Below are 12,532 nucleotides of genomic sequence, written 5' to 3' on the forward strand. Positions count from 1 at the left end.
AACAGCGATGGAGCGAGTACATACCGGTCATCCTTCTTGGCTGTCGGGCATCAATCAAGGAGGACCTGGGATATTCCGCAGCCGAACTGGTCTATGGAGCACCTCTATCATTGCCAGGTCAGATGCTGACCCCGATAGAGGATATATCAACTGACACAGCTCTATATGTCAACAGACTACGAGCTTATCTCAGTAAGCTACCGCCGATGCACCCTAGGGAACAGACCATTAAATCTTTGGTTCCGAAGGACATAGCGACATGGACTCACGTGTTCCTTAGAAAGGACGCAGTAAAAGCCCCCCTAACTCCACCTTACACTGGCCCTTATCGCGTGCTTTCACGCACTGATAAAACTTTTATCCTAGACATTAGTGGTAAAAAAGAGACAGTATCGGTAGATAGGGTAAAAAGAGCCTTTCTGGACACATTAACACCTGAGCCACACATTCCTCCAACATACACACAGCATAATCATACACCTGAGGTAAATGTTCCATGTGAGAACAATTATGTGACCACTACACGTAGTGGTCGACGGGTACATTGGCTGAAGAGACTTTGCAAAACAGTGTATTTCTGTTGAAAAAGAACATTTTTTCTTCTCCCCTTTTTAGAGCAGAACGTTTTCTGCAAATATTCCAACTTTTCACAGAAAAGTAAGAACATTTTTTTTTCTGCAAGAAAATAACCTAAAGAGACGGACATTTCTTATTGTATTTTTCTTTCTGCTATTTGTTATGCTACCTTTCTCTCTGTCGGCTTTCAGCCTAAGCAGGGGGTTATGTAGCAGACACAAATGGACCCCTTTTCTTCTCGCGCATTCGCTTCCTCTGAGTGAGTGATGAGGCGCTAGACTGTCCAATCTGAGGACTTGCGCACGAATACAAATTGACCCCTAGGGACCAGACAGCTTCCGGCCCCAGAAGAAAACTCTCTCTTACGCTACCAGCCTTCGTCGGTGCTAGACGCCTGTTCTCTTCGCTGCTCCTACTAAAGGTATTGACGACAGCCGCGGGCTGTAACTACCTCGTAAGGCAGTGGAGACCCGACTCTACTTTCTTCCTTCAGTACGCTTTGCAAATAAACCTTTCCCTTGTTAAGTTGAAGAAGTTGTTTGTCATTGTTCATAGAATTGTGTTATTTGATTTTATTAGGGAAATTCCCTAAAGTTCTTTCCAGAAGTTTAATTTTTTGGTGTTCGTGCACTTACTGATCCGCGCTATTTTTTGAAAATCGTATTTCTAAGTTTAATTAAAGTTTTATGATGTGTTTTTTTTTCATTCAATTGTAATATTAAAGTACAGAATTAGTACAAAACACCCTTTCCTCCCCATGTTAAGACTGGCTTTTAAAATAATAACGTTATTATTTCAGCACGGATCAATAAGTGCACCTGCACCACTGCACTGCACTGATACCAATTTTTTGTTATTTATTTCTAACTTCGGCCATAGTTTAAAATACTGATTTGGACAGCAGGTACGTGAAATAAAAATGGCTTCTCGAATTTCGGCGATAAAGTGTGGAAACACCTTTCAAAATGCCGCCCCCGTCTCATGATCAGCGCTTTCGCTTCGCGTGTCGTACATCATATTTTTTTTTAATTGAATTCTAAATAAAAATCGTCTTTATTTTATATTCATATAAAAATACTTTTAATTATGTCTGTAAATAAACATGTTTCAATAAAAAAAAACAAAAAAAAACAACACTTTTTTTAAAGTTTGGATCAACATTTTCGCATAAAAAGTGTTTTTTTTTTTTGTTGTTTTTAAAAAAAAAAAAAAACATGTCAAATTCAGGAGAGTACTCTAAAAGGAAGTGACTTGTCTTCGTCAATCGGGCAAAATGAATTTCTTCGTCCTTGTAATATTTTTTGCCTCAATAAGTTATGACAATGTTGCTAGCAATTAAATAATAATATTATATCTAATATTCAGAGAAAAGATGGACAGTTTTGTAATGATGTATTTTAATTAACTTGACTTTAATTTTCTGCGAAGTTGCTTTTCCTGTCGTCATGTTAAATGTAGATTTCCACCAGAAAACTCGTCTCGTTTTAATTAACAGATCTTGTAATTGTTTCTTTCTTCAAAGCAATTTGGCAAATAAAAGGTAAGTATTATTTGAATGCAATTGCTTTTATGTGTTTTCTTTTTATGTGCAATGACAAGTCTGAACCATTATTTTTATACAAATGAGTCATCGTCTCGACTTTACATGTAAATGGAGCAGAAAGGCTAGGTGTGTCAGAAACTGACCTTACGATAGGTGTGTCAGAAACTTTGTGAAAAATATTGAATAATAGGAGGTTTTCCAAGCTTATAACTACTCGAAAAATGTAATTCAACCCCTAATTTTTTTTCAATTAAAGAAGCAAGGACCAAGGTTTCATTAAAAAAAAAAAAAAAAAAAAAAAACAATGTGTGAATGTGATTTAAAAAAAAAGGTTTTAAACTTCGGACTTTACAGGTTAATTTCTAAAAAACGAGGCACCGCCAAAAATGGCCGCAAAATCAAGTTGTTGTTGTTTTTTAAAACTAAATTATATTTATTAAAATCCATAATTTCTGAGTAACTTTTTTTTTCCAGAAATATAAAACCCTGAATTTTATCATATAGAAAACAGAATAATGTAAAACTTTTTCTACTATTTTTAATTCAATTTTAAATGTTAAATTTTCCCAAAAAGTTAACAATTGACATTTTTTGTCTTGCACAAAAAACGTACTTAAATATTTAAAAAAAAAAAAAGGTTTTTGATATAATTTATCTATTTATTGTCTAACTAAGATTTAGGATGATTTTCTAAGAGAATATGCAAAAATATTATAATATAAGTACTTGAATTTCGAATAATTCCACTTATTCATATAGCTAACCAGATATTTCGCGTCGATGTAGAGTCTAGATCGACTCTTTGTTTACGTTTGCGTTTTATAAGAAGAAAACTATGGAAGACTAAACAGGCCAAAAAAAACTTATTTTTCAGTGACGAAAATTTCAATGTATTATTAAGCTGAGGCTGGCCAGTACCAGATGGGTGACCATTTGTATGAGTTTGGTTTTTAATGTGTATGTGTGTGGGGGCCAGGCTCCCCAAAATGGGGGGGGGCAATTTAAAGCAGAATAAAAAAAAATTATTTCAGCGCATTTGGTCCACCGTAGTCGAAAGGCGGCAAACGTTTTCAAACGGGATCGAAAAAAATGATGCTATTTTTAACACAAAGAGCACAATATTTATCGAATTTTTTTTTTGTATCGATTATTCAAAGCATCCCCTGTTTAATAATGGTCATGCATTATTCGGCTCGCTAAAAAAAAATTGTTAATTTATATATCAAAAATTTTAAAATGGCTTTTTTCGTATAAATATTAAAAAAAAAATTTTTTTTGTTTTGCTTAACTTAAATTAATTATTTTACTTAACATATTCACCGAATTTCACACTTCAAAACTCAAAAGCGGGATAATTAAACACAATCGAAGTTCTGATATTCAGATGTCAAAATAAGGTATACAAACAATTTTTTTTTTTTTTTTTAATCTATAATTCTGTCCCTTACAACAACACAATATGTTTTGTTCAGTTTCAGATGATTATTTTAAGCATATTTGTTCCCACTTCAAAACAAGAGGGGGGGGGGGGTTGTAAGCAAAAAAAAATATATATAAATATCGTTTATGAAAAATAAGTACACTGTTATAAAGTTCATTCTTCTCCTAATAATCGCTGAAAATTTCGTATTGATCGGATAATTACCTGATTTTTGGTAGATTTTTAAAAAGACGGTCCGTCAAAAAGTACTGACCTGCCCCCCCAGTTTTGGCGGTGCCTATAAAAAACACTACTTTTTTGTTTTAAATTTGAATGTATTATTTATTGATCTTTTATCTTCAATTTGTGATATATAAAACTTTGTGAGTAAATTAATTATTTACTTTTTAATAGACATTTCAAAATGGGGTGTGTGAATTAATTCGATCCGCTGTCTTTCCAACCTTATAATTACTCGAAGAATGTAATTCAAACCCTATTTTTTTTTTCAATTAAAGGAGCACGAACCAAGGTTTCATTTAAAAAAACAAAAAACAAAAGAAACAAACAACGTGTATTTTGTTTTTTTAAAATGGTTTTAAACATCGGACTTTACAGGTAAATTTCTAAAAAAACAATATTTTTTTGTTTTAAATTTGAATATGTTATTTATTGATCTTTTATCTTCAATTTGTGATATATAAAACTTTGATGAGTAAATTAATTATTTAATTTTTAATAGACATTTCAAAATAGGAGGGGGGCGTGAATTAAAAAAAAACGTTTGTCTAAAATATTATATTCCATTTATTGGAAAGAGCATAAAATTTCACATTGACCCTGAAAATATCGTAAAAATAGAATGAATAGAAAAATTTTGATAGATTTTTAAAGTTTAAAAATTGGAAATTACTGAACTCGTAAAATTCAATTAATTTCATTACTGTTTTTTAAAAAATAAAAAAATATAATATTTCTATTACGTTTTATACAAATTTAATAGTTTATTTTGGAAGTATAATCCATAAAGACAATAAACAACCCATTTTTAAAAGAGAAATTACGAGTTTTTTTTATATTTTATTCACAGTTTCGTGTTAGGGGTGTCAAAAATTCCTACAAAAATTCTGATACACCTACGAATGAGTGAAAAAATATTGAATAATTCGACCTTCTGTCTTTCCAAGCTTATAACTACTCGAAAAATGTAATTCAACCCCTAATTCTTTTTTCAATTAAAGGAGCAAGGACCAAGGTTTCATTAAAAAAAAAAAAAAAAAGGTTTTAAACTTCGGACTTTGTAAATTTCTAAAAAACACTCCTTTATTTTTAAATTTGCATATATTATTTATTGATCTTTTATCTTCAATTTGTGATATATAAAACTTTGGTGAGAAAATTAATTATATACTTTTTAATATACATTTCAAAATGGTGAGGGGTGGCGGGCGTGAATTTAAAAAAACTTTTGTCTAAACTATTATATTCGGTTTATTGGAAAGAGCATAAACTTTCACATTGACCCTGAAAATATTGTAAAAATTGAATCAATAGAAAAATTTTGATAGATTTTTAAAGTTTAAAAATTGAAAAATATTTTTCTCTTAAAATTCAATTGATCCCATTACGTAAAAAAATGTTGTTTAAAAAAATAAAAAATAATATTTCTATTACTATTTATACAACTTTAATAGTTTATTTTGGAAGTATAATCCATAAAGAAAATAACCCACTTTTAAAAGAGAAATTACGAGTTTTTTTATATTTTATTCACAGTTTCGTGTTAGGGGTGTAAAAAATCCTCCTAAAATTTTGATACACTTAGAGGCAATTTTATTATTTTATACACATACATACATACATGGTAACTTACTTCAGTCTCGCTGTAAAGGTGCCTGCGTGTAACTACAGACACACCCCTCTTGAGTTGGCGTTGTTAAATAACAATGGCAACTGGAGTTTCAGAATGACTAGACAGAACGCTGAGATAAGCAGAGACCACATACAGTACTTCGAATTCTCAAATGGTCACTCATTTTCGTACTGACCAGGTTTCACATTGCTTAACTTCAATGATAACGGGAACCGATGTGTGAATGTGATATATATGTGTGTGCCTGTGTAGGTGTATCAGAATTTGGGGGGAATTTTTGACACCCCTAACACAAGCAATGTGCACCTCCCTTCAGTTGCGGAAGAATTACCCCCTACTGCGACGTGACAGTTTGTTAACAATCTCTTGCCAGCAAAGCTGAGGTAATCAAAGTGTAGCTTTCTGGCACCAGCCACAAATGCATCTAAACAAAACTTAAACCACTGGAGAGAATCTCCTTTTAAATAACCAAAAGGTCATGTGATTAACTGTCACCTGACCTAGGAAAAACAACTTTAAAAAGGTAGAGAAGGCAAGGCAATCTCTTTTGGTGAGTAAGCAAGGTTAGTGCACACCGCTCTCTTGAGCAATCATTAATCCCCCCCCCTTTTTTTTTCACACGGTACCCAGGAAAGAAAAAAAAAGAAAATGAAGGAAAACAAAAAAATATAAGGCATCCACTTACTCGAGGAAGTTAACAATTTGTCTCTGGCAGGAGGTGGAGACTCAATTCCCACACACAGGAAGTGACATCAGTCATCACATCTGTCGCAACAAATCATGTTCTGATCACCCTATGGAGAACTGCATATAGGACAAAGCAAAATTAGTTCATTGGCAGGTGTTGATTGAGGAGGAATAGCATTAATCCCATCCTCAGGCCTATCAACAGATGCCGGTATGGATCCATCTTGATCCTCTCTACCATTGCTGACCTGACTATCCCATCCTCTCCGTAAAACATCTCCAAAATGATCCCAAAAAACAATCGACCGCCTCCTAGGAAAATTTTAGCATTATCACTGTAAATGGTAGACGGGATGCCATACAGGTTCGTGAACCGCACCAATGCCTGCAGAAAGGCCAACACACTCATGTCAGGTACCACTTCGATGTGTATAGCTCTGACACTGAGACACGTGAAGATCAGTAGATACATTTTCACCTCCTTACCACCTTGCCTAACCCAAAGGTGATCAGTGAAATCCACTCCTGCATGCTTGAAGGGAACTTCCAGTTCAATACAGGATGCAGGCAAGTTAGCTACATTGGGTGGCAAGATCTGTCTGGCATTGTACGTTCGGCACAGAGCGCACAAAGTCAGGATCGTCTTCACTGCCTGTCTGTATTTTGGCACCCAGTACCCACAACGCCTGAGTTCTGCTAAAGTAGACGCAATCCCTAAGTGCTGGCACCTAGCATGCGCATCCATTATGATAAGCTTGGTAATCGGGTGACTCTTTGCCAACAGAATAAGGTGTTTAACTTCCCTGCTAAAGTGGAGAGATCTACCAATTCTGCCACCTGATCTGATTAGACCTTCATCATCAATAAACAAATCAAGATCCCGCACCAACCCTAGTATTGTCTTCCCCGAGAGATCTAGCAAAAAATCTAGTTCTTCTGCATATACCTGGCGTTGTATCATCTGCATAGGCAAAACAGCTGCCAGTTTTTCATTGTCAACTTCTAACTGATACAAGCGATTGATAAATTTCTGGACTAAGGAAATCACTCTTAAGAGTTTATTAAATGAAGAGCACTTTTCCAGGGGGCAGAATAGTAGGCGTTTCTTCTCCATGGAGGATCGCAGCATTCAAAGACGCATGAGCTACACCGATTTCGGGCAAACATGTTCTTGCTCGCGATGGTCCCCGAGATAAGCCAAGAGAGGACAACTTAAGAATCTGTGGCCACGTGGATCTCGGAGGGAGTGAATCCTCCAAAGTTTTTTAGAATCGTAGGCAGGCACTTCATGGCCAGGAACACAGCCATGCACTCTAGAGTAGGAAGTGTTTTCTTTTAAAAGGAGCCACCCTAGCTTTGACAAATATCAAACAAGATCGACACTTCTGAACCACATGCCGCAAACCCATAGGCTTCCTAGGAGGCATCACAAAACAGGAAGAGCTCGCCAGGTTCACTTTCACTGAGTGCATTACGGGAAAGGAAATGGTCTCCAATCCAGAAAGATCTGAAGAAAGATTCTTCCATAAGGAAAAAAATTCAGGTGGAACCAGCACATCCCATCCTAATCCTTTCTCCCAAACCTTGCTTAGCAGAATACGACCTCGCAATGAAACGGGCAAGCACAATGATAAAGGATCATAGACTCTGGTGGTCTCCCCGAGAATTTGTCTTTTAGTAGAAGCATCAGGGTTTCACTTAATCACAGCCAATTGAAGGGTGTCGGAGAGAGGACAGTACTGATAACCAAGTACCTTTTCCCAACCACTGCCGTGAACACTCAGTGTACCATGCTCCTCCATCTTGTTTCGAATTTCTACATGGTCAGAATTGCAAGACTGTAGTTTCAAGCCTCCTTGATGTAACCGCTCCTGAGAGAGAGTGTATAATTCACACAGCTCCTCTGGACTATCACTAGACATGATCAGATTATCTACATAAAAGCGATTTTCCATCATAAATCTGCAGTTATCCATGGGAAACTGCGCCGCATGATACTGGAGAACATAATTTAAGATAATAAGGACTGGAAGCAAACCCAAAAATGATTGTGTTGTACCTAAAACAACGTAGTCGTTCGCCATCCTTCAAAAACAAAATAGAACCTGTTCTTATCTGATTCCAGCTTCAGGCAAATCATCAAGAAGGCCTTCTTGATTTCTGCCAACGCAACATGATTATTGGAGCGGAAAGTGAGTAGCAAATCCAACAGGTCACTTGTTAAGTTTACTCCCTGGTAAGTAGCTTCATTCAAAGATGGAGAGTCCCCAACCTTGAGGCTACAGTTGAGTACTAGCCAAATTTTTGTTGTCGTAGTCGGGTCCGATTTCACAACTGGTCTATGCGGAATCCAAATCAATTCTCTGAGGTGCCACAAAAATCTCTTCTATCATATCCTCCCGTTCCTGCGGCTGGAAAACGTGGATTGTTGGAAGAGCGCAATCTTCCGCTCATCATAATCTGTTATCTTTGTTCTCTTATTCCCAGTGACTCCATCCCAAACATTTTCTCTAACCCCCTTTGCACGTGACTGTCGGGAAAAAATCACTAAGTGGATCCTCGTACTTGCTCTGTGACTCCAGCACGAAACAAAGGTGAGAGGGGTTGACTTCAGCCGTTGATGCTAGAAAAGAATTGAATGTAAGGCTCTCTGGGTTCGCATCCAGAGAATGGTCAAAATCAAGGAACTGCTTCACCTCATCCTCAATGTGTACAGATATATCCAGGTCCTCCTGTACTAGTGCAGAAAGAGAATGGGGAGAATGAGATCCAACACTAACCTCCAATTTTATTTCCCTAAAAGTGCCCATTACAGTCTCCAAGTATGGTAGTCAGTTTGAATTTGTAATCCAATCCAACAGACACTAAGGGACCAACGAGTTCTAACACCTTACCCAACAGATAAGTCCTGCAACTGCCAGTGTCTAACAAACAGTTGGCGGAAACCTGGTCGCCATCCTTACACACAAACAGGAGGGAGGCATGAGCAGTTTCTACCTGGAGTGCGGCAAGTTGAGTTAGCTTGAAATGAGGAATCCCTTCGAGAGGGACCAGGTCTTGGCCTAGATAAAACATCCCCCAATGATCCCTGACTAGTATTAAGGGGGGAGGTAGGGACCTCGTCTCCCTTGATGAGAAGACATTGAACTGCCTCCTTAGTATCCCTCAAAATGGACGACAAGGCGGGAATTCTCTTCCAGAAATTTGAATCAGTTCCCCTCGGACCTCTCTGGGGAAATTGGAAACGAGAATCTTCACCATATGTCGAGCCCCCGAAGAATGGTCCTTAGAGAAAGAACAGTCAAATGAACCTTCCAGCTCTGCCAGAAGAGAGGCTGCTTTGGTAATGAAGTTAGTCAGAATGGTATAACCTCTATCTCGTTTATAGGTGAAGTCCAAAATGTCCTCGAATATGTGGTCTATTATCTCATCCTCATCAAGGTATTCACTCTTCAGGACAAAAAGAGTTGTAACTCCTCACTCGAGAAGGTGGTTAAGGACTCCTTTTTATCTAGAAATCTCGGCTCATGTAGTCTAGTCCTCTCTGAGGTTGTTACATAAAATCTGGTATGCTGAAAGTGAATATCGAAGCAGCAGGCAGGAAGGAAGACAAACTCATGTAGTCTATCTACAGAAGCTTAATTTCGCAAAATTATGTACAAATATTTTTACAGATCTTATTCAGTTTTTTCCAAAGTTTCAAATCTCTTCACAGACAACCGGTTGGATGAGGAAGGTGGAGGGGTCACCTCTCCAGGGAATGGCAGGTTTATACGATCTGTTCTCCCCAAATTCAACAAGCGATCCCCAACTGCAACTCAACTCTAACTGACTAATTTTTGCACGACAGTTGTATATATAGTAAAGTATGTGGATGGGGTGGAAATTCCCCCCAGCCAATAAGATTTTGCCACGAAATCGCCACGAAATCCTAAGCCCCAGGTCCCTGGGTGGGCACCATTCCCATACCTGAAATCTGAATTACTAATTCTCACGACTGCCTATTCTGACATCCGACCTTGAGTTCATTTAAGGCCAGACAATGTTATAAGTGAAATTTCCTGTCATCAACTTTTAGCAGTAAAAATATATTTCTCTGGTTTCAAACAATATCTACTTTGACGTGAAATAAAATATATATATTTATCTTCTCTATCTTAAATCCTTGGGTTATCTGGCGTCACCCGGGAATAAAAAGCTACTTCAGCGTAGTTCTAACGCTCTTCAAGGAGGGATTATGTTACAGAGCGACCTCATAATTTCTATTGCAAATAGTCATATGATTTATGAGCAACAAAGGTTGACCTTACAGCGAACATTTCAGGAAATTCAATCTTTCGGCATCGTTAGCCATGCTAGTCACACAATTTTCAAATGTTGATAGGAAACTCCTCAAACGCATGGGGTTGGATTGCATCACCAACCCATCAAAGGTAGGCCCAGTAATCTGAAGCTGAGGTGGCTTCACGATAAAAGAAGACACACCTCTTTCAATTCCAGGGGAACATGGAGCAGAACTTATGGACTCAGAGGTAGTAGGGAGGAACTTTAATTTGAGCTGCTCAAGTTTTCTTCTGAATCTCAGGGCATGTGCCAGAGATTCTTTCTCAATTTGAACCCAGTCCTCTTCCTCCTAAGATAACAGCTGAATCTTGCTGATACATATGTCAACTGCAGTCAAATATTCGGTAACAGATTTCTGCAATGCAGCAAATGATTTACTAGAAAGTTCATCTTCCATGTGAGCCATCTCCAGAATAGTTCTGATTTTGGTCCATAGAAATTCTTTTCTGTAAATCTGCCTTGCTTCTATCCATGTTAGTAAAGGTTTCATCCGCAAAATGTGAAAAAAATTAATTTTCCCTTAAAATCCAATGACTGCTCAGTCGAGAAAAGGATGCAATGTGCACTACCTTAAGTTGCGGAAGAATTGCCCCCCTTCCGCGACATGACAGTCTGTTAACAATCTCTTGCCAGCAAAGCTGAGGTAATCAAAGAGCAGCTTTCCGGCACCAGCCACAAATGCATTTAAAAAAAAAAACTTAACAACTGGAGAGAATCTCCTTCTAAATAACCAAAAGGTCATGTGATTAACTGTCACCTGACCTGGGAAAAAAAACTTTAAAAAGCCAGAGAAGACAAGGCAATCTCTTTTGGTTAGTAAGCAAGGTAAGTGCACACTGCTGTCCCTCTCTTGAGCAATCATTAATCCCCCCGTTTTTTTTCACAATATCATTTTCCAAAAATCATGTAAATCGATCAAGTGGTTTTATTTAAAACTAAGAAAATCAAAGTTTACATTTTTTAGTGATTTTACTACTAAGTACATTGAACAGAAGGCTGATTTTTCACCTCTGAACTTCGATTTGAGTTGTATCCCCTTTGGTCCATAGAAGAGAAATTCTTTTCTGTAAATCTGCCTTGCTTCTATCCATGTTAGTAAAGGATTCTTCCGCAAAATGTGAAAAAAATTAATTTTCCCTTAAAATCTAATGACTGCTCAGTCGAGAAAAGGATGCAATGTGCACTACCTTAAATTGCAGAAGAATTGCCCCCCCCTTCTGCAACGTGACAGTCTGTTAACAATCTTTTGCCAGCAAAGCTGAGGTAATCAAAGAGCAGCTTTCCGGCACCAGCCACAAATGCATCTAAAAAAAACTTAACAACTGGAGAGAATCTCCTTTTAAATAACCAAAAGGTCATGTGATTAACTGTCACCTGACCTGGAGAAAAAAAGCTTTAAAAAGGCAGAGAAGGCAAGGCAATCTCTTTTGGTTAGTAAGCAAGGTAAGTGCACACCCCTCTCTTGAGCAATCATTAATTCCCCCCTTTTAATTTCACACTAATTTAAAACTAAAAACAGAACAGTTATTTGCAAATTTACCTGTAAAGTCCAAAGTTTAAAACCTTTTTTTAAAAACCATGTTGAATTTTTTTGTTTTTTTTTAAGTGAAACCTTATAATCTTGTTATATTGTCCAAAACATTTTGTATAATTATGACAATTTTTTCTATTTCATTCAATTTTTTCTATTTCATTCAATGTCTTCTTTATGGAGTGAATTTTTTAAAAAATATCTATTTTAAAAAAAATTCACTCCATAAAGAAATAAAATATATTAAATCAAAAACTCATCTATTTCTTTGAGAGAAGGGAAAAAAAATCAAAATTTCGCTCAGTGTATTTTTTTTAAGGCAAAAATTGATAAGTAAAATGTGATTATTTTTCATATACGGTGACACATATTTCTTCATGCACAAGGCTTGATGGCTTATGTCTGTATTGTTTTTAAGTCCTTTTATCCATCCATATTTCAAAACAGGAAGAAACACCGCTTCGCTAACACCGGTTAATACTTATGTAATGGCAGTCTTTTCAAATAGTTGTGTTAAACAATTCCTTTATTTTAAACATACATTGAATATAAAATATA

At 36.6% G+C, this 12,532-nt stretch overlaps 1 long non-coding RNA gene across 2 annotated transcripts in view; it reads left to right on the forward strand.

Moving 5' to 3' along the window:
* The first annotated feature begins 1,855 nt into the window (after positions 1-1,855).
* Positions 1,856-12,532, forward strand: part of LOC145269407 (uncharacterized) — a 49,825-nt gene continuing 39,148 nt past the window's right edge. The window contains exon 1 of one of the 2 annotated variants that reach the window (XR_013865033.1): positions 1,856-2,116. This is a non-coding gene — a long non-coding RNA (uncharacterized LOC145269407). The remainder of the gene's footprint in view (positions 2,117-12,532) is intronic. The other variant, XR_013865034.1, reaches the window with a different exon arrangement.

The sequence above is a fragment of the Euprymna scolopes genome, chromosome 45 (assembly GCF_053919585.1).
Source record: "Euprymna scolopes isolate OS-2025 chromosome 45, ASM5391958v1, whole genome shotgun sequence".
In the NCBI taxonomy this organism is placed as follows: domain Eukaryota; kingdom Metazoa; phylum Mollusca; class Cephalopoda; order Sepiida; family Sepiolidae; genus Euprymna; species Euprymna scolopes.